This window comes from Rhinolophus sinicus, linkage group LG05 (genome assembly GCF_036562045.2).
Source record: "Rhinolophus sinicus isolate RSC01 linkage group LG05, ASM3656204v1, whole genome shotgun sequence".
NCBI lineage: Eukaryota > Metazoa > Chordata > Mammalia > Chiroptera > Rhinolophidae > Rhinolophus > Rhinolophus sinicus.
In genome coordinates, this window is record NC_133755.1 from 39,116,063 (window position 1) to 39,137,288 (window position 21,226).

Sequence of the window (21,226 nt, forward strand, 5' to 3'; positions counted from 1 at the left end):
TGAGGGCAGAATCAGGTAGCATAAAGAAGCAGTTTGGGATGCCCTTTGCATGAGGCCTTAACTAACTACGGGCTGGAAGACGCACATGGCTCCTAAGAGCAAAGCCAAGTCCAAGCCTAGGTGATGTCTGACATGAACAATTAATTCTCAGAGCCTCAGCGAGTTGGGATCTGGGGTCACACAGAAGTATACAGGCTGGAAGAATGAAGAGCACATGGCTACTGGTACTGAGCAGAAATAGAATTCAGGTTTGCAGCAATAGCTCCGGTCACAGATTCAGCGCACATCTAAGGTGCAGGCCTGCAGACTGATAATAGGCTCTGGGAGAGACTCTGGCTGCTTCCACTTTGACTCACAGAGTCTTCATGGTGTATGTGGAGAAGGAATAACAAGTGCCACACTGTTGGCGCTGGTGACTGAGAGCAGGACTTAGTTCCCAGGAGCCCTAAAGTTTTCAGGTGGTGAACAAGACAGACTCTCTACTGAAAAGCTGGGAACCGTGTTGTCCTCTACCTTCAGTTAGGATTGGCATAAACTAACCCCTTCTAACAACAATATTTTGAATGTCTCATTGGCGTGATGGCAAATCCTCCCCTTATTTTGATGCTAATTATTACCAGGATGCAATTTAGAATTTCAGATTCTATGTGGCTGAAAAGACAGGTGATTTTTTTTTTCTTAAAGCAGCAACACAGCTAATTAGTTGCCAATAATGGGGGCTGTTGACTCCTGAGCCAGTTTTCTTTCCGTTCTTTCATACTAGTTTTCTGTTGGTAGGAATCTGCCTAACCTGTGGTCTACACTCCTAAAGTTTAATTGCAAGGAAGTTATTTGGAATCCATAATCAATATTTTTCTTTAGATAGAGTTTATAAATGATTAGATTCCAAGAAAATGTTATTCGATCTATGTTATGTATAAACAAGTCGTGCCACTTTTCTAATTAAAACTCTTGCTTCTCTAATCATTTACTTGCTTCTCTAATCATTCACAAAACCCTAAACCCTTATAGCCCACGCAGCTAGCCCTCCAACTCCATTTCCTACCAGTTTTCTTCTCACTGCCTTCTTGGCTGGGCTCAAATACAGTGATTCTCACTTCTGGCTACCCATTAGAATCCCCTGGGTATCTCTTAAATAGTGATGCCAGGCCCCACCCCCAAGCATCCTGATTTCATTCATCTGTGGTGGAGCCATTGACATTGGCATTTCTAAAAGGTCCCCTGGTGCCTATATGTGTGGAGAGTACTACAAACATCTACAGACAGCAATAACATACTTACTGCATGTATGAAAGCATGGCAACAAACACAATTCCGAACACATAGTATGCACTCAACTATTTTAAAAACAGTTCTTACTGCCTTGAATTATATTCATTTCCCTTTCCTTTTGAAAATATAGTTTTCTTTTTAGAAAAATTGTCACCAAGTATTGGAATTGGGAATTTTTTAAATGTTTGAAAACAAGGGTTATTTCCATTAGCAGGAAGGTGCAGATGTTTGGAGAGTTCTCAGCGCCCTCATGAACCCTGAGAATTAATATGAAGCCCTCTTCTTACTAGAGGTAACTTACTTATAGTTTAGTATTTATCCTGTTAATCTGGCAATAACTAATCCTCAAACCGATCTCCTACTTACTACCCAACTAAATTCTGGCAAGACAACTCATTAGGTCATAATATACTAATCTGGCTCAACAGTGGAAATGAAATTTAATCAGATAGACACACAAGCTTCTTTTCTTCCTGAAGATACTTAAGAAGCAATGTGCCATTCGAGACCTTTGAAATAGCATCTTGAATAATTTTGGTTGTTAAAGTTAATCCTGCATTTAATTATAAAGTCGCACCATCTAATTTGTTTTATGTTGCTGGGTGAATGAGGAAGAGAACTGGCCTTGATTTTTCACCCTGAGGAATTACATTTGTTCTCATTGTTTGTTTGTTTTGCAGAATACAGTTTTCTGCCCCTGTTGTCAGGAGTCACCAAAATTAGAGTTAGGTACAGCTCAAAAATCTTGTGGCAAGTTTAGCTTGAGCCATAGTTGATTCTAAATTTCAATACCAATGAGGACACTTGAATATGGAAACACTCACAGAGGGAATGAGGAAAGGCCATTCAGTGTGATGATCTGAGCAGCTGAAGTTTGAGGAGAGGCTGGCAGGAAATCTTCCTCTTTTGGACTGCTTGGAATTTGACAGAGAAGCACCCACAAAAAGAGTGAGAGGAGCTTTGAGAAGGAAAAAGTTTTAGGTTCAGCTTCTAATACCCAAACTGACTTGGTTGTAATTCTTTTTAAAAAAATCAAGTAGCATTGAAGGAGCACATTCAATAGCATACAAATCCAATGAAGGAACATTAATTCCCCCAACCGGTTGCCTTTCCAGTACAACACGGCTTCAGAAAAAGACTTTAGTAAAAGAGGTTAAGCATAAAACAGTCACTTTTTTTTTCTTGGTCGTGAAACAGAAACTTGGTACTCCAATTTTGGTTGCCATGCAAATCTTTTGATTCGTTAGGGCAAGGAAATTGCTCTGTTTAGCATAATCCCAGAGACCACTGTGGGGGATTGTATGAACATCTCACAGTTGCCAGCTGAGATTAAGCCAACTCACAGCCATCCAGGTTAGACCTGCAAGAAGAAAATCTTGTGAGCAGAGGTGCACAGGAGTCGTGGTCAGAAGTATGCTTTGTTCACTGAGCCCATCAGCTGATGACCTAGCGTTAAAGTCTCCTGTCTCCCTGCTTTTTCCTTGATGAGACATTATCAAGCTCCGCCTCTTGATGAATTGAAACCCTATTTTCACACATTTCTGGCATATTCATCATTGCATCTAATGTTGTAAAAGTCTAATCTTTGCATTTAGAAAGGATTTGTTCTATTTAATCCTTACATAATAAGAAAAACAAGTAGTAGTATACCGTGTTTCCCCGAAAATAAGACCTAGCCAGACAATCAGCTTTAATGCATCTTTCGGAGCAAAAATTAATATAAGACCCGGTATTATATTATATATTATTATATTATATTAACCCAATTTTATATTATAGTGAAATAAGACTGGATCTTATATTAATTTTTGCTCCAAAAGATGCATTAGAGCTGATTGTCCGGCTAGGTCTTATTTTCGAGGAAACACGGTAGTACAGGTAAATGTAAAACCAATCACTTGAAAACAATTTTAAAACAAACTATAAAGAATTTGGGAACACCAAAGTCAAACACCCTCAAATACTTCCGTATTACAAGAAAATCAGCAATTACAGAAGTAAAAAGACACATGACCATATATTCACCAAAGGGGCAGGTGTGACCATGGGGGTCCAGGTCTCCACTTTTTTTTGATATTAGTTTCCACAGCCTTCCCTTTGCCCATGCCGCTTAATTATACCTAAGTGGGGTTGGGCCATGAGCTTCAGCCCCTTCTGTCTACTGGGTGGTGCTGTTAATGACAGGAATAAAGATAAAGAAAAGAGGGAGGAGGAGATGCTTGTAGCAGTTCTCCATCATCTGCTGTGGGGATTCTCAACTTCAGTGAGCATGAGAAACTTCTTACAAATGTAGGTCCCTGGGACCCACATTCAGATTTTGATTCAGTAGGTCTGGTGTAGGGGCTGGGTTTGCACTTTCTCTCTAGCTTCATACCATACTAAACCATTTCTTCCCTTCCATCGTAGACTCCATCTCTAACAAACCGCTTGAAATTACAAGAATCCAACGAGCTGTATTATGCCTTTGCCCGTGCTTGGAATAGTTTCTGTTTCCTCTCTCCTTCTAACACACACCCATGTGCACTGGCATGCATATACACCTCGTGTGACTCACACACGCTGAATGTAAGATCAACATCAGACACTGCTTTCTCTCTTCAGTCTCTCTTCTCTGTGATCACATTCAACTTGTACTATCTCTGTTTTGGTACCTCTTATAAACTCTGTTTTGTACTACCCGTTGTTTACCTCATTAGACTGTGAACTTCTAAATGTAGGACCCATGCTTATTCATCTTTACAGTCTCAGCCATAAAATTCTCAGCATAGTACCTGGCACTTAATAAGTATGCAATAAAAATTCGTTGAACTAAATCAAATGTTCATTGGAGCAAGGAATTATGGTTCCATCTCATAACTTGTCTTTAAATAACTAAGACTTGACAGCGTTAGGATAGTGATAATTTGCTGAGTTAGAAAAATGGCTTCTCATGGTAAAACAATCATGTAGGTATAAAGTTACAGAAAAATTGAGAAAGAACAAGTGAGTATAAAAACAAGATTATGAACTCCTAAGTAAAAGGCTACGTTTTGAAAAATAAATATGTCTGCTCACTGGAATTTGGCATTTAAACTATAGTTCTAAGCTTATTTTCTAGAGTCAAATTACTCAGGATCAAAAATAAATGGATTTTATCCTAATAAAAACGCAAGGGTCTGTCATTTTTCATTTCTTTTCTCTCAAGGGGTTAGGATGAATCAAACCCAACTTCAAAGCAACATGTATGATGGTTCATTTTCCCTTTTCTCTTAACCTTAGACTTGATTTTCCTTTCTCCCTAGAAGGTTTAGTACTCAAAAGTTACTTTGAACAGATAGGAAGAATGAGATGTAGTTCTTCTCTCCTATACTGGAAAACATTAGAAAAAGATCATAAATGGAAATACTGAATACAGACGAGACAGATGAGATAGCTGGTGGTGAACCCAAGACATAGGGTATGTCATGCCCACAACTACAGTGGGGAGGGCTCTGAGGAAAAGCACAGACACATACTTTGCCACCTTGCCCACCTTACTGGGTTGCTGTGATGGGCATTTAAAAAGAAAAAGGGGGAAACTGATATAAAGCAGTTTTGGTAACAAATTTACACGAATGTGTGAGACAGTCTATATGACAGATAATCTGAAAAAATAGTAGCAGAGTGAAGCATCAAGAAGTAAACTACTCCTAACACTTTCTAAACATCCTGTTTAAATATTTTCAGAATTTTACCAAAGGAAAGAAGCCTCTAAATCCATAGGGGGATGTTTTTGCCAGCATCTTTGGAGGCACTGCAATGTATGCATTTGTCATCTTAGTTCCATTAGGACTTCCTAAAGATTTGTATTTGGATGTAACAAAGAAATTCCTTCCAGGTCATTGGATCTGTTCAGATGGTGGCAATGTTAATATTTCTCTGAAAATCAGTGTTATTGATTCAAAGCAGGTATTATTTATGTATGTTCTGAGAACTTGGAAGGATTAGCCTTCCTGCTGCAAGTTTGACTGTAGAATGTAGCATAGAGTGTGGGGAAGCACCGAGCTTTGGAGTGAAGTAGAGCTGGTGTGATTCCTGGTTCCATCACTAGTGGTGCAGCTGTGGGCTTTATTATTATTATTATTATTATTATTACTAAGGCAAATTATTTTGTTTTTTGGCGCTTCAGTTTCTGCGTTGTTAATACTTGTGCGTGAGATTAAGAACTAAATGTGGTAATATTTGTGAACTTATCTACCTAGCACAGAATCAGATAGATAGATACTCAATAAACTCCAGTTTCATTTTGTTTTAATTTTACTACCATGTGCTTTGGTTAACTCAATTACTTTTTCTATTTTTTTTTTTTTCAAATTCCCAACCTCTCTATTATAGAAAAAGTACGCAAATTCTACTCTTATTATTTAGTGCTTGTGTCTTTGTTATTTTCCTCCTTCCTGGAGGTTTTTTTTCATGTCTACTTCTGAACCTTGTTCGAGTTACTGATTTATTGGTGATGTACCAGGGTATACTGAGGTGTCTCTATTTCTACATTGAGGGGCTTCTGAGTTTACATGATATTTATGGTTTCTCAGAACCTCCTGGTATCTAGAGTTGACATAAACTATATTTGTAATTCCATTTTCTCTTCTTTATGGATAGGAGCACTATCATTTGAGACATGTTATTGACAAATCTGGTCCTCTCTCAGCTTTCAAGTCTAAATTCTGAAACGTCTCTGGTCTTTGGTCTCAGGCTCACACTGATGCTGAGTAGTACTAATTTTGTCACACTTGGATGTCTTTTGCAGTCTCCCTGTTGGAAATAAACTCAAAACAAAGGCATAAAATCTATAAAAACCAACTGAAAAGGTCTTGGTGGGTGAGAAGACTTATAAGAACCTATTTAATGTGACTGTCTTCTGCATCCCAATTTCTTAGCGGTTCTGGTGACCACCTGAAAGTTCTCCAAACAAACTTCCTGTCCTAGATTTCAGAGTGGGAGTCACTCTCCAAGCAGTAACCTTTTTTAAGTCTGCTTCCTTTTACCTTGTCTTCTTGTTCTTTTGGGATTGGGACTCTGAATCCCCCAAGGTTTGAAAGATAGCCAAATGTTATTTATTATTTTTGTTGCCTTGTAGGCATTCAGAAATTGTTTGGCTTTGAATTGGTTTCAATAAAATAGTTGGCTGGAGTTACAAATGAGCATTTTGGCTGGAATTTTGTTAAATACTAATTTGAAGCTGAATTTTGGTAAAGCTGCCCTGAATACATCTATCTTTGTCAATGGATTTGTTTGTTTATTAAGTGCATACTTTCTGAATTTTTGTGGGAAGAGAAGGTCAGACAGAGGAGCATGAGGATTACAAGTGATTACGAATAGAGAAAGGGATTCATGGAGAATGGTGTCTAGAGATAAGGCGTTACGAGAAGGGAGTCTGAGTCATACTGTGCATAAGTGGGTGTCCAGCCCAAGGCCTAAGCCAGAACTGCCATTGAGCTGAGCTTCCCATTGGCATGTTTTCTACATTCTGAATGGTGGAGACATGCCTGAATAGGTAGTCACAATTCATGACAGAGCACAAGTGTAATTGATATAAAAAATGGTTCCCATAAAAAAGGCTTTATCCTTTTCTAGTTCAAGTTTTTACAAAACCTGAAAAAGAAGCCGGCTCTACTTCAAGGGACATGGTACATCGTAACTAGAGCCAAGCAGGTGAATAAATAACCTCTTCAAGGAAAGCCATCAGTGGGCTGGATAATGATACTGGCACGAGTAACTGAAGAGAAATAAATGAACTAGTTGCTGTTAGAACAGTCATTAGAGGTTGCCTGTGTATAATTGGGTTGCAACCCTTAAGACTTGGCTTATGCCATATTCCCTTTCTTAAAAAAAGAGAATATTTTGAAGGTCATCTTTCTGGACACCGAAGACATAGCAGTAACTAACTCCAGTGACATGAATCATTGTTCATGGCCAACAGGGTTGGAGGTACAGTGGCTGGATCCAATTCAACCTACCTTCTTTTGTAGAGCACACCAGCAGTAAAAGAAGGAGGGAAGTTTATCCTGGAAGTTTTTAGGAGAGTGTGTGTAGAATCCCAGACCTCTGAAGATTCTTGCAACAGAGGAAAAACTTCAGTCTGTAAATTTGTCACAGTTTTCTAAGGATACTTGGTTTGGGATGATGGAGAAGATGCTAAAGGCAACAAACACGAAAGAGTGGAAGATGATTAGGTACTTGTAGCCTGCAAACTGTTAAGTCTCTATGACAAATTGTTGGGCAAGTTTGCAATAGGTTGACTTACCCGCTGTCAGCTCTTTGGAGGCAGGGCCCAATTTGAGACTTCTGTAATTCTCACAGTGCCCAATTGGGGCCAAAGGCTTCTTATTGAGGGGTTGAGTGCCATGCCACAATCTGGCAGGATGCACATCCTACAAGAAGGTGGTTATTTCAGAAGCAAATGCATCCCTATGGTCAATTTAATTGGCTAGTGACTCAGCAAAAAGCCTTAATCCTTACAAAAGCTCAGTTTTCTCATTTTAAAATGGGATCCCAATTTCTATTTCATAGGATTGTTAGGGGCTTAAATAAGACTATTTATGTAAAGTGCCTAACAGTGCCTGATATAGAACACTTAATAAGTTATAGCTGCTATTTAAGTATTCCCTCAGCATTTACAATAATTTGCAAAGGTTAAAAATTTGAGTTGACCCCATTGTCAAACAAACAGAAAACAACATTAGCTAATCATACCACTCATAATAACAATAACAAAAGCTGCTGTTTAATACGTGATTACCATATGCCTAGCCCTGTACTAAGTATTTTATGCAGATTATTTCATTTGATCCTAACAACAACCCTATCAAGAGGGTTCTTACAGAAATCAAACTGAAAATGGGAGAAGGTCCAGCGGTAGTAGTTTTCCATGGAGATGCAAAGCGACTTGGGAATCATTTGCCAGAAACACAAGTTCCAGAGAAACAGTGAGAAAAGGAGGGAGGGAGAAGGGGCAGGGAGGAAAGAGAAAGGGTGAGAGAGACCAGGAGGCATAGTCATTTTGTAATCACAGGAGCCCTTTTTTTGAAGAGGAGCCTGAGAAAGCCACCCAGCCAGCACTTGTAGAAGGACTGTTGCTCTGTGGACAGCAGCAAGTGTAATTAGAGATAGTACTGTGAGGGGAAAAAATGAAGTAAAGATTTTTTTTTTTTGTATTGTTTTTGAGATATTAAGAAAAGATTGGGACCTATTAGAGAAGACAGGGCCCAGTCTACAGAAGAAAGCCCATGGAGGGGGGAAAAATAGCCAAAGGGAAAATATCTGATGAGAGGGAGGCCCTAAAAACAATCTCTTAGGCTTGAAGTTGAATAGCTAAAGTCTCTAAGGCAAGAAATGAGGACACTAGGAGGAGAATAAATAACTGCCTTGTGAAATCAGTTATTCTGGTTGTGGGTTTGCATGTGTTTGGGGAGGGGATGTCAAGACTATTCATACATACAAAATTTTAAGTTATTTTATTGAGGTAAGTACACTTACATAAAATGCACAAATCATAAGTGTACAGCTTGATGAATTATCACAAAATGAACACACCCATGTAACCACCACCCAGGTCAAGAAAGAGAACATTACCATCTTCATAAATATTTACTACTCATAACTTTCACACGATTAGTTTCTTAAATGAATTTGTGCCCTTCTAACATAGATGTCTAATGTCAAATGTGGCCAGTTAGGATGTTGTATATAGAGACTGGGAAAAGAGGGCTTGTTCTAAACAATGATTTTGAGAAAACACTTAAAATCCATAAACTTCCATAAAAGTGAGGTATTAAAATCTGAATAAAGTATAATCACATCCTGAAATAGTAGATAATTTTATGCACCTCCCAAAACCACTAGGGAATTGAAAATTCAGGTTCAGAGGGGAATCCCTACTAATAAAGGAACACTCTTACCTTCATTGTCTAAAGCTTTAAAGAACATACAGCATTTGGCACTCTTCCAAGCACATGGTGTGCTCAGCAAATATTTGTCCATAATACTAATATGATAAGTTACCTTTCTCATTGAATACACAGTGACCCCTGGTTTCCCTAAAGCAATAGCCTGTGCAAAGAATTATGACTTTTAGTTCTTCTGAAGTTCCTGGTTGGAGCCTCAGGGGGAAAGAATAATCTATGTGAATGAGTGGTGATGTGTTTTATACACCTGTTGAAATGATTTCATCTTTCACATCCACTTCTTCCCACAACCAAACACAGCTTTGAGTTTTGCAGAGATGAGGGAGAGGATAAAAGGAAGGAAAATACGAGGCAAGATGATGAAGAACAGAAGTATGGGAGGGGAAAACAAATGTGAGTTACGGCCACTCAGGAAAGGTGCCTTTGTACTTTCTTTGCTTCAAGTTATTAATATTACAACTTACCATAATAAGTAACCACATCTTTTATTAGATCAGATTCCATTATGTGCTACTTTTGTTTTAGTAGGTAATCATTTGTAAGCTGAAGCAAGTTCTCCATGGCAGCCACCATGGTGGGTAACTTCTAAGACAGAAAATTAAAAGTTGTTTGTCAAATGGAAAGATTATCTATTTTTTACAAAATGTAATATCCTTAATGAGCCCTTCAGTTGAAGCTACAGAAGACAGAGTTGATAAGTGATGAGTAAATCTGACCATAAGGAATGAGTCTAGTAACATTTACATGTTATAAGTTCTAATTCAAACCTGGTTTTACAAACCCCCCAAATGATCCCCGCTGTGCTACAAATACATTAATGATTTGTTTTGCCTTGATTTTTAGGTGGCCAGCAGAAATTAAGAAAGGATGAGGCACCTAATTTATAAGAATGTGTGAATATGATGGTTTGTCATGTTCTCAGCTATAGAAAGGCACAATTTTAGCATTTACTTGTTGGGGTTAAAGTATAAATAAGTAAAGAATTCATATTTTTCCTTGGTGTTCACTCTAGCCAGTGGATTATACATTAGCAGCTTTGCTTCTGAGTCAGCCAATTGGGTAATATGACAAATTGAATAATTCTTTAAGGTACTTTTACAAGACTATAGACAGTTCAAATACATTTTTTTAGGAATAAATGTCATATGGTGTAAATAAAACTGAGGTCTACTTTCAGGTTTATCAATAACCAGTTGTATGACCTGTGGCTACTTAACCTCTGGACCCTAAAATTGGGTGGTTTGTAAGAAGGTGGCTTTGGAATCAAGCAGACCTTGTTCAAGGCCCTTATTAGACCACTAGGGGCTTCAATTTTCTCTTATGCAAAATGGGGCTATTAATAGTCCAGCTTCATATAATGTTGTGAAAAGGTTTAAATAGACCAGTGCATATAAAATGCCCAGCATACAGTCAATGCTCAATAAATAATCGAGTCCATGTAAGTAGTCACTCTTTTCTTATCCATATCTGAAATGTTAAGGTTCTGTGAATGATGGAGTTTCTGGTATGTCTGTCAGGATTGCATCCAGTTGGGAATTTCAGTTTCCTGAGGGGTGGCATATTATAGCCAAAGTTTACTTATGCATAGTTCCTCTGGCATTGGTATATTTCAGTTACACATTTATTGAAAACCCTGATATCCCTCGAACGAAAGAAGAGGAAATCTGCTACTCTGTGAAAAGAGCATGTGGCCTCATCTGGCACAGTGCTTCAGGAGGAGGTATTTGTTTGTTTGCCTTAAGAATGAGTGGCCTTGGGATCACCAAGGCTGGAACAAAGGAGCATGGCTGGGCCTAGGAAGGTGGATGAGCAAAGACAGAAGGCCAGTATCCTTGGGAGGGGCTAATGATGGGGCAAATGAGTACTTCCATCAGCATCCTCTCTCTTGCAGTTTCCACAGCTATGGATGTAGTTTTGAGGGTGGGTGGACTAGGCCATCCCAAAGCTTGCTCAGTCCACCCCAAGCACAATAACAAAATTCTGTATCTTTTCAGTTCTTTATCACTGGCAAGTGTTTTTCCAGCCACAGATAGTAAACAGGAAAAAGGATACTTTGCTTGTTTTAAAGATGAGGGAATTGAGACCCAGAGAGCCCTAGGTTTGGAAGTCAGATATTCAAAACCCAGTTTTCCTGAAACATAGCTGTGCACATTTATATCATTTCTTTCCTTCCCATTTATATCTTTCTGAGTTTCAGTCTCTTCGTTAATAATACCTTCCTCACCAGGTCTGTGTGAGAACTAAATTAAATAAATGTGTATAGAGTGTTACATGCAGTAGTAGCTATTAGTTGTTGCTATCAGATAGCTATAGCTCCCTTACTGCCTGGGAGAATGCTAAATTACATTGTTTCTTCCATGAACCCCATGTTTTGAAAGATTTGTATATCAAATTACACCTATTGGTTAATATTTTTTTCTGTTATTATCAAAGGCATTTAAGACTGCCAGTTGGAGCTTCTGATCAGCAATTACATCAATACTGAATTGAATTAATTGCAATAAATCAAAGAAACCTGATATATAGAGAGCCCTTCATCCTCATCTTAGTAAATGTACGTCCTTAATTGCAATAAATCAAAGAAACCTGATACATAGAGAGCCCTTCGTCCTCATCTTAGTAAATGTACGTCCTTCAGGTTCTTTGAGATGTCTAAAACATCTTGCTGATCTCTAGCACTGTCTTTGCAGATTCTGGACATAGTTGAGCTCTCTCTCTCTTCTCAATGAGTGAGCCAAACCTTATTATTATAATCTGAGTGAGTTGACATTTTGTGTGTGATCTAATTACATTTTTTGAATGTTACAATTTTTTCCATCACATCATGGGAAAATTTGTGTGGTCCAGAAATAATAAAAATGAAATCATTAAGATTAAAATTAAAGATAAATTTTTAACATACAAGTACTACCAGAAGTTATTAATTAACAGGCTACCAACATTTCAGATAATATGTTCTGATATACAAGAACTAATTGTGTATATTTTATTCATTGCCATTAAAGGCCAAGTTAAATTATAGTTGTTTTTGTTTGTTTGTTTGTTTTTTAACTCTTCATCCATGCAATGTTTATAATACAAGGAAGGAAAGGAAAATCTTTTTTGGGGGGGGTATACAGAAATTAGGTCTTTCACAGACAAATTTAACTGTTAAGAGTGAAACTTATAAAGGATATAGAAAATGATCCATTTATATAAACTCATCTCTTATTTTGTAAAGATATGTCACATAGAGAACAAGTCCTGAGTCCTTCAAATATTATTGGGTCAGGCTAAAATAATTTCATTGTGAGAGCATTTTCCTTCTCGGTGTGCAGTCTAAGTGCATATTTTGTGCTCTTAGGAATAACTTTCCAAAGCTGAGTGAAGAATGTAGCAATAAAATCTAATAAGAATTATGGCTCATGACTTGAATGATGTCAGTACCCTTTTAATCCTCCCAAACATGAAAACGTTTTCTCCTCCTAAATTAGACTTAACTCTTTGTCTCTAAGAAAATAAACAGAGCTCTGCAATTCCTTTGGCAAAATAAGAGTTAAAGGAAGATGTTTTATTCCATTATTAATGCTTATGCTTATTATTAAGATAATCACTTTAGAAAAAATGTATACTAGACAATATTTTTATGAATACATATTATTTTGTCTGATATTTTTCCCCTATTAGCTAACATCAGAAGATCCCTGAGTTCATTGTTCCAGCAATAATTTCTTTTGTTTTCTTTAAATCAGTGGTTCTCAAATTGGAGTGTGAATTAGAATCACCCGGAAGGCTTGTTAAAACACAGATTGCAGGGACTCATTCTCAGAGTTTCTGATTCAGAGTTTTCTGATTCTGGGGTGGGTGTGAGAATGTGCATTTCTAATAGGTTCTGTGGTGTTGCCGATGCTGCTAACAACTGGTTTAAACCATTTAAACCTTCCTATCTTACAATTTAATCATGGGATTCAACCATCATGAGGCATGTATGTCCCCTTGGTTTAGAAGAAGCTCAAGTTTAGTAAGTTAGCTATAGTGTGGTTATTTGGCCACTCCAGATTTATTCAAGTCAAAGAACTGCCTACAGAGAAGCATGCCTGATGAAATGGTTTGATGCTTGAAGATGTCAGACTGTAGAATCTCTACGGGTAAGTGTGTGATTTTTTTAGTGACATCACATTTGCCTGCAGAGATTTTCCAGTCTGCCACTTTTGAAATTGTATTAAGATGGGGGAAAAGTTGTCTTCTTTCTACAGAGATCTTTCCAGAGGTTGCTAAATTTAAAAACTATATTTATGTGAAGTTAAAATTGAATGGGACAAAGGAGGTACAGTTGGATTTCAGATAGGAGACTAAATGAGAATGGATACGCTCTTCCATACATCACTATGGAGAATAAAGGAAAAATAAAGGAAAATGGGAAAAGCGAAGCTTCCCCAAACCACAACCAATCTCATTTGTAGCAAACAATGTTTTAGCTATAATTAAAGCCTTATAGTCAATCCAAGTAAATATCCTTGAGTTTCAAGCTATTTTATTTAAAGATCAGACTTTGTAATTGGGCTTCTCAGTTTTTTTCTTAATTTAGTTATGCTTAACTAATCAAAAGAAAGATGAGTGGAATGAGGAGTTGTACTTCTCACTTTTATTCCCTCCCTCTCTTCTACCTAGTATCTGTTTTATGATACGTAATACCACCTGCTATTACTTTTTAAAGTGCTGGAATAATGCAAAATTAGCAATATTTACTTCAGAAGCTCAAGAATAATCTAATTTGTGAGTATTGTGAGATCATTAACTCTGCACTATTTTTTTTTGTTCATTTTCCAGGACAGATATATTTTTTCTTCTAATGTTAACTGTAAATTTATTTCAACATTTGACTATAGCAAGGACTTTGGGTATTCTCTTCTTTGTTGTATCCCAAGATAGAGAACCGTTCCTGACACATAATAAGTACTAAATAAACATTTATTTGCTGAATGGACATTAACTTACTTGGGATTTATTTTTTGCAAATGCTTGTGTAGCATTAGAATGGCAATATATAGACATCAAGTCACATATTTTATTTATACCAGAGTGAATATATTTGATATCAGACAAGATAAAAACACAGCACTTAAATATGAAAAATCTATTTTGGTAAAAAAAAGAATATCCCTGTAATAAAATACATTATAATGGAACTTTAAAAAACAATATCCTTTTAGTCTTGTAGTGTTATATTATGCTTTTCTTGCATGTAGTTTTATTTCCGATGGTGAGTTTTTTAGTCTTGGATTATATCCAAATTTATGTAATAATGAATCACAAAATTAGTTTGATTATTGTTTACACTACACAATACAGTGTCTTGATTATCTGTTAATCTGCTATATACACATCTTTTGACCTCAAGATGACTTTAAAAGTATCATTTCGATTGCATCCTGACTTTTCTACCATAAATACAAACTGACATTAAATCTCTCATAAGTGTGTGGAGGATATAACAGGTGGCCCTGATCTGATGTGACTGGAGCTAAATAATGTGTTGAAATAATTGGAGCTTAAAAAGATAGGAAACATCTGGCCTTTAAGGGAGAACATTTTCATCCTTTTACTGCTTTTTAAATAGAGAGCTACATCATTCCGGGTTATGCAGGATAAAAAGGGGCTAGGGTTAGGAACTCCACGATCCTCGTTCTGCTCATCTGAGCTCCAAAGGGTGGGACTAGTATACTTTGGTTATGGGAGGAAGAGAAGGTTTCTTATGCCATTTTTCATTTTCCTTTTTCCAGTCATGCTTTCTGTTTTATATGTGCTTGCAGGGCCTGGTTAATGGTATTAATTGCTCTTTTGAAGGAAAATTGAACTTGTGAATGACGGGATCATAGTTGCCATGTCCCTGATTGTTGATATCTTGTTTCTTTGCTCTATGGGAAGGCATGGATGGAACAGAGCTTTGGAATAGCATCTTCTTTTTTGCTGTATGACTAGGCTCTTTAGAGACACCAACCTGTAACACAGGGCTCCTGTTAGTTTAAGCACTTATATCTATAGAGAGAGACCTCTTTATATTTGATGTATAAGCATTATTTGACATTAACATATTAGTACAGATACATTTATAAGACTATGCATGGACGATATGAAAGAGCTGAAAAAACTGAACAGTACAATTACGTTTTGAAAGATCAGGAGGTTAAGATGTACCCATTGGTTCTCAACCCTGACTTCACATCAGAATCATCTTGGAATTTATGAAACAGATGGGTTCCCATACCCAACCAAGTCCTCCTGAATCTGCACTTCCAACATGTGAATTTGAGATGTCTCTATTAAAAAAAAAAAGATGAATACATTTTATTTTTTAGAGAAGTTTTAGGTTCACAGCAAAATTGAGTGAAAGTACAGAGAGTTCCCATATATGCGTATAATAAGTCCTCACTCAATGTCAATACCTTCTGGGACTTTAAACAAAATGTGTAATGAATCCAGTTTTACCATAGGCTAATTGATATAATAAACAAGAGTTAAGTTCCTACGGTATCCCAGGTTTCTCATCAATGTTATAACAAAACAGTGTTATTTGAGGACCCACTGTACCCCCTATTCCGACACTCTCACAAGTCCCCTACAATGGACAGTTTGCATCATAGTGATACATTCCTTACAATCTATAAACTACACTGACAGACACATCATTATCACTCAAAGTCCATAGTTTAAATTAGGGTCAGTCTTAGTGTTCTGTGGGTTTTGACAAATATATGATGACACGTATCCACCATTGTAGAATTTATTATACAGAATAGTTTCAGTGCCCTAAAAATTCTCTGTGCTCCACCTATTCACCCGTGCTTTCCCCCAACTCCTGATCTTTTTACTATCTTCATAATTTTGTCTTTTCCCAAAAGTCATAAGGTTAGAATCATACAGTCTGTAGCCTTTTCAGATCGGCTTCTTTCACTTATGCATTTACATTTCCTCCATGTCTCTTCATAGCTTCATAACATTTCTTTTTGGCACTGAATAATATCCCACTGTCTGGATGTACCACACTTTATCCATTTATCTACTGAAGGACTTTGTGGTCGCCTCCAAGTTTGGGCAATTTTGAATACAGCTTCTATAAACATCCATGTGCAGGTTTCTGTGGGAATAAAAGTTTTCCATTTATTTGGGTAAATACCAAGGAGCATGATTGCTGGATGCTATAGTAGGATCTATTTAGTTTTCTAAGAAACTGTCAAACTGTCTTCCAAAGTGGATGTACCATTTTGCATTCCCTCAGCAATGAACAATAGTTCCTGTTGTCACACATCCTCGTCAGCATTTAGGGTTGTCAGTGTTTTGGATTGTGGCCATTCTAATAGATGTGTAGTGGTCTCATTGCTGTTTTAATTTGCAATTCCCTAATGGCATATGAGGTCAAAGATTTTTTCATATGCTTACTTGCCATCTGTAGATCTTCTTTGGTGAGATTACAAAAGCAACCCAAATCTAATCGTTTTCTTATTGTGGAGCTTTAAGAGTTCTTTGCGTATTGACATTGGTGTTTTATCAGAAGTGTCTCTTGCAAATATTTTCTCCCTGTCTGTGGCTTATCTTGTTATTCCCTTGACACTGTCTTTTGCAGAACAGAACTTTTTAATTTTAATGAAGCCCAATTTAATTATTTCATGGATTGTTCCTTTGTTGTTGTATTTTAAAAGTCATTGAAATACCCAAGGTCACCAAGGTTTTCTCCTTTGTCACATTTTAGGAGTTTTTATAGTTACGTGTTTTACATGAAGGTCTTTGATCTATTTTGAATTAATTTTTATGAAGGCTATAGGGTCTGTTTACAGACCCATTGTTTTTGTATGTGAATGTCCAGTTGTTCCAGTACCAGTTGTGGAAAAGACCATCTTTGCCCTATTATATTGCCTTTGCTCCTTTGATCAAAATCAGTTAACTATATTCATGTGGGTCTATTTCTGGTCTCTTTGCTCTGTTCCATTCTGTGATTTTTCACCAACACCACACTGTCTTGATTACTGTAGATTATAGTAAGTTTTAAAGTTGGGCAGTGTGAGTCCTCTGACTTTGTCATTCTTCTTCAATATTGACTTGGCTATTCAGGGCCTTTTGCCTCTTCATATAATCTTTAGAATCTGCTTGTCGATATCCATGAAATAACTCTCTGGTTTTTTCATTGGGATTGCACTAAATCTATAGATCAAGTTGGGAAGAATTAACATCTTGACAATATTGAATCTTTCTAGTCATGAAAACGGAATATTTCTTCATTTACTTAGTTCTTCCTAAAAATCTTTCATTAGAGTTTTGTTGTTTTCTCCATATAGATCTTGTATGTCTTTTGTTGGTTTATACTTAAATATTTATCTTTTGGGGGTGGGGGTATTATAAATGGGGATGTGTTTTTAATTTTTAAATTCCACTAGTTCATTGCTGGTATATAGGAAAGTGATTGATTTTTGCATATTAACATTGTGTCCCTCAACCTTGCTATAATTGTTTATCAGTTCCAGGAGTTATTTTGTCTATTCTTTCAGGTTTTCTCAAGAGAAATTTAAAAATATTTTTAACTAAAGGAAAATGAAAACACAGCAATCATGTCATGTGAAAACAAAGACAGTTTTATTTCTTCCTTCTTACTTGGTACACTTTATTTATTTTTCTTGTCTTACTGCATTAGCTAATTCCAGTACAATGTTGAAAAGTGATGAGAGGGAACAGCCTTGCCTTGTTTCTGATCTTAGCAGGAAAGCTTCAAGTTTCTCACCATTAAGTATGATATTTCAATTTTAATTTTTATTATTATTTTTTTCTTCTGCTTACTTTGAATTTAATTTAGTTTTCTTTATCTAGTTTCCTATGGTGAAACCTTAGATGATTGATTGTAGAGCTTCCTTTTATTCTGATACAGTTGACTGTTGAACAACATGGGTTTGAACTGCATGGGACCTGCACAGTTCAAACTTATGTTGTTTAAGGGTCAACTGTATTTTCGATCACTGGTTGGGAATCTGCATATGCAGAGGACTGACTTAAGTTAACTCAGATTTTCAACTGCGTTGGGGGGTTTGAAACCCCCATGTTGTTCAAGGATCAACTGAACCTGTATTTAATGCTATAAATTTCCCTCTAAGCACTGCTTTCATTACATCTCAAGATTTTTTAAAAGTTGTGTTTTCATTTTCCTTTAGTTAAAAATATTTTAAAATTTCTCTTGAGATTTCTTCTGTGACCCACACATTATTAAGAAGTATATTGTTTAATCTCCATGGATTTTGTGATTTGCCAGTTATCTTTCTGTTGTTGGTTTCTAGTTTAATTCCATTGTGGTCTGAAAACAACTTTCTATGATTTTAAGTTTGTTAAGGTGTGTTTTATGACCCACAATGGAGTCTATCTTGGTGAATATTCCATGTGAGCTTGAGAAGAATGTAATTTGCTGTTTTTGGATGAAGTAGTCTATACATGTCAATTATTTCCACTTGATTGATGTTGTTGTGTTCAGTTCCATCCTTACTGATTTTCTGGCTGCTGGAGTTGTCATTTCTGATAGAGGGGTGTTAATCTTGCCAAGTGAAATAATGTATTTTTCTATTTTTCCTTGCAGTTCTATTCATTTTTGCCTCATGTATTTTTAATGCTCTATTGTCAGATGCATATACATTAAGGATTATTATGTCTTCTGGGAGAATTAACTCCTTTACCCTTATGTAATATATCTCTTCATTCCTGATAACTTTTCTTGGTCTGAAGTCTGCTCTGTCAGAAATTATAGCTATTCTCACTGTCTTTTGATAAGTGTTAGCATGGTATATCTTTCTCCATTATTTTACTTTTAATCTACATGTGCCTATATTTAAAGTATGTTTCTTGTAGACAATATATTGTAGGGTCTTATTTTTTGATAAACTCTGAAGTCTCTGTCTTTTAATTGGTGTATTTATATTTGAAGTGATTATCGATGTAGTGGATTAATATCTACAGTATTTGCTATTATATTTTATTTGTTGGCCTGTTCTTTGTTTCTATTTTTGTCTCTCACTTTTCCTGTTGTTTTTAGTTTTAATTGAACATTATGTATGACTCAATTTTCTCTCCTTTTCTAACATATCAATTATACTCCCTTTTTTTAAAACTCTTTTTCATGGTTTCACTAGAGTTCGCAATATACATTTAAACAAACCTAAATTGACTTTCAAATAACATCATGCCATTTCACATATAGTGTAAATACTTTATAATAACAAAATATTCCTAATTTCTTCATACTATGCCTTGTATCATTGTTGTAATTCATTTCACTTATACATAAACATAAATAATCATATATCTGTATATGTATATATAGATCTATTTATATAGATATTAATATATCACACATAAGCATACATAATTTAATACATTGTTGCTTTTATTATTTTGAACTCTTACCTGTTGATCAATTAAGAATAAAAGTAAAAATGTTTATTTTATTTTTACTTATCCATTTTCTGATTCTCTTCTTTATTTAGATCCAAGTTTTGGCTTTTATTAATTTCCTTCTCGCTAAAGAACTTCTAACATCTCTTGCACAGTCAGACTTTTGGCAGCAAATTTCCTCAATTTTTGTTTGTCTGAGAAAGTCTTATTTCTCCTTAACTTTTGAAGGATAATTTCACAGGACACAGAAGTCTAGGTTGGTGTTTTATTTTCTCTCAACACTTTAAATGTTTCACTCAGCTCTATTCTTGCTTGTATGGTTTCTGAGAATTAGCCTGACAGAATTATTATCTTGATTCTTTATCAGTAAGGTGATTTTTTCTTCTTTTTTGGAGATTTTCTTATCAATTTTCTGAATTTTGAATATGATATTCAAAATAGGTGTTTTCGTTTGTTTGTTTTTGTTTTTTGTTTTTTTGCATTTATCCTGCTGGTGTTCTCTGAGCTTCCTGGATCTGAGGTTTGATGTCTGATATTCATTTAGGGAAATTCTACATCATTATTCATTCAAATATTGCTTCTTTTCATTCTTCTACATCTGGTATTCCCATTACACATATGTTTTACCTTTTGTGGTTATGTCACAGTTCTTGGATATTCTGTTCTGTGGTTTTTGTTTGTTTTGTTTTGTTTTTCAGTCATTTTTCTTCTTTGCTTTTCATTTTTGGAAGCTTCTATTGTCATGTCCTCAAGCTCAGAGATCCTTTCCTCTGCTGTGTTCAGTCACTAATTAACATATCAAAGGCATTCTTAATTTCTGTTATAGTGTTTTTTGAACTCTAGCATTTTTTCTTGATTTTTTTTCTTAAAATTGCCATCACCCTGCTTACATTAACCATTTGTTTTTGTATGTGGTCTAGTTTTTTCAGTAAATCCCTTATTATTGTTCATTTTTTAATTATTGATCTGACAATTTCAACATTATTGCTACATTTGACTTTGGTTCTTAGGTTTGTTTAGTCTCCTCACACTGTGTATTTTGAGTTTTAGTATGCCTTGTCATTTTTTTGTTAGAAGGTAGACATAACGTACTGTATAAAGGAACTGTGGTAAATAGGCCTCTAGTAGTATGATGGTAAGGTGTGAGAATAGGGGAAATGTTTTATAGTCATAGGATTAGGTCTTGGTGTTTTGGTGAGCCTGTTCTCCTGGACTGTGAACTTCACCAGTGCTTTTTAGCTGCCCCCAACACACAACCCCTCTACCTTAGATGGGACTGGATGGCTAGAGAGTGCTTGAGTTGAGTATTTCCCTTCTCCCAGTTCCATTTGTCTCTAATAAAGCCCCAGTTGCTTAGGCCTCTTGTAAAATAGTTTTACCTGAGAGTAGGCCTTGTTAAGAACACAACGCTCTGGAGTATTTCAAAATGGTTCCCTTTCTCGTTCCCCTACTAGAAGCACGAGGAGATTTTTCTCTGATACATACTGTGAAGATCTAGTTGAGCTCCTGGAGGTAAAACTCACAAGCATGGGGGTCTCTATGTCTGGAGTTTTTAACTCTCAGACTTTTCTACACTGAACCTTTGGCAATTCATCAATTGCAGTTCAAATTTTGTTATCCTGGCA

The 21,226-nt window shown here is 36.1% G+C and overlaps 1 long non-coding RNA gene across 1 annotated transcript in view; it reads right to left on the reverse strand.

Moving 5' to 3' along the window:
• Positions 1–1,324: 1,324 nt before the first annotated feature.
• LOC141571832 (uncharacterized) overlaps positions 1,325–21,226 on the reverse strand; it is a 35,684-nt gene continuing 15,782 nt past the window's right edge. The window contains exons 3-5 of the long non-coding RNA XR_012496889.1: positions 7,538–7,664; positions 7,251–7,428; positions 1,325–2,632 (exon numbers count right to left, since the gene is read on the reverse strand). This is a non-coding gene — a long non-coding RNA (uncharacterized LOC141571832). The remainder of the gene's footprint in view (positions 2,633–7,250; positions 7,429–7,537; positions 7,665–21,226) is intronic.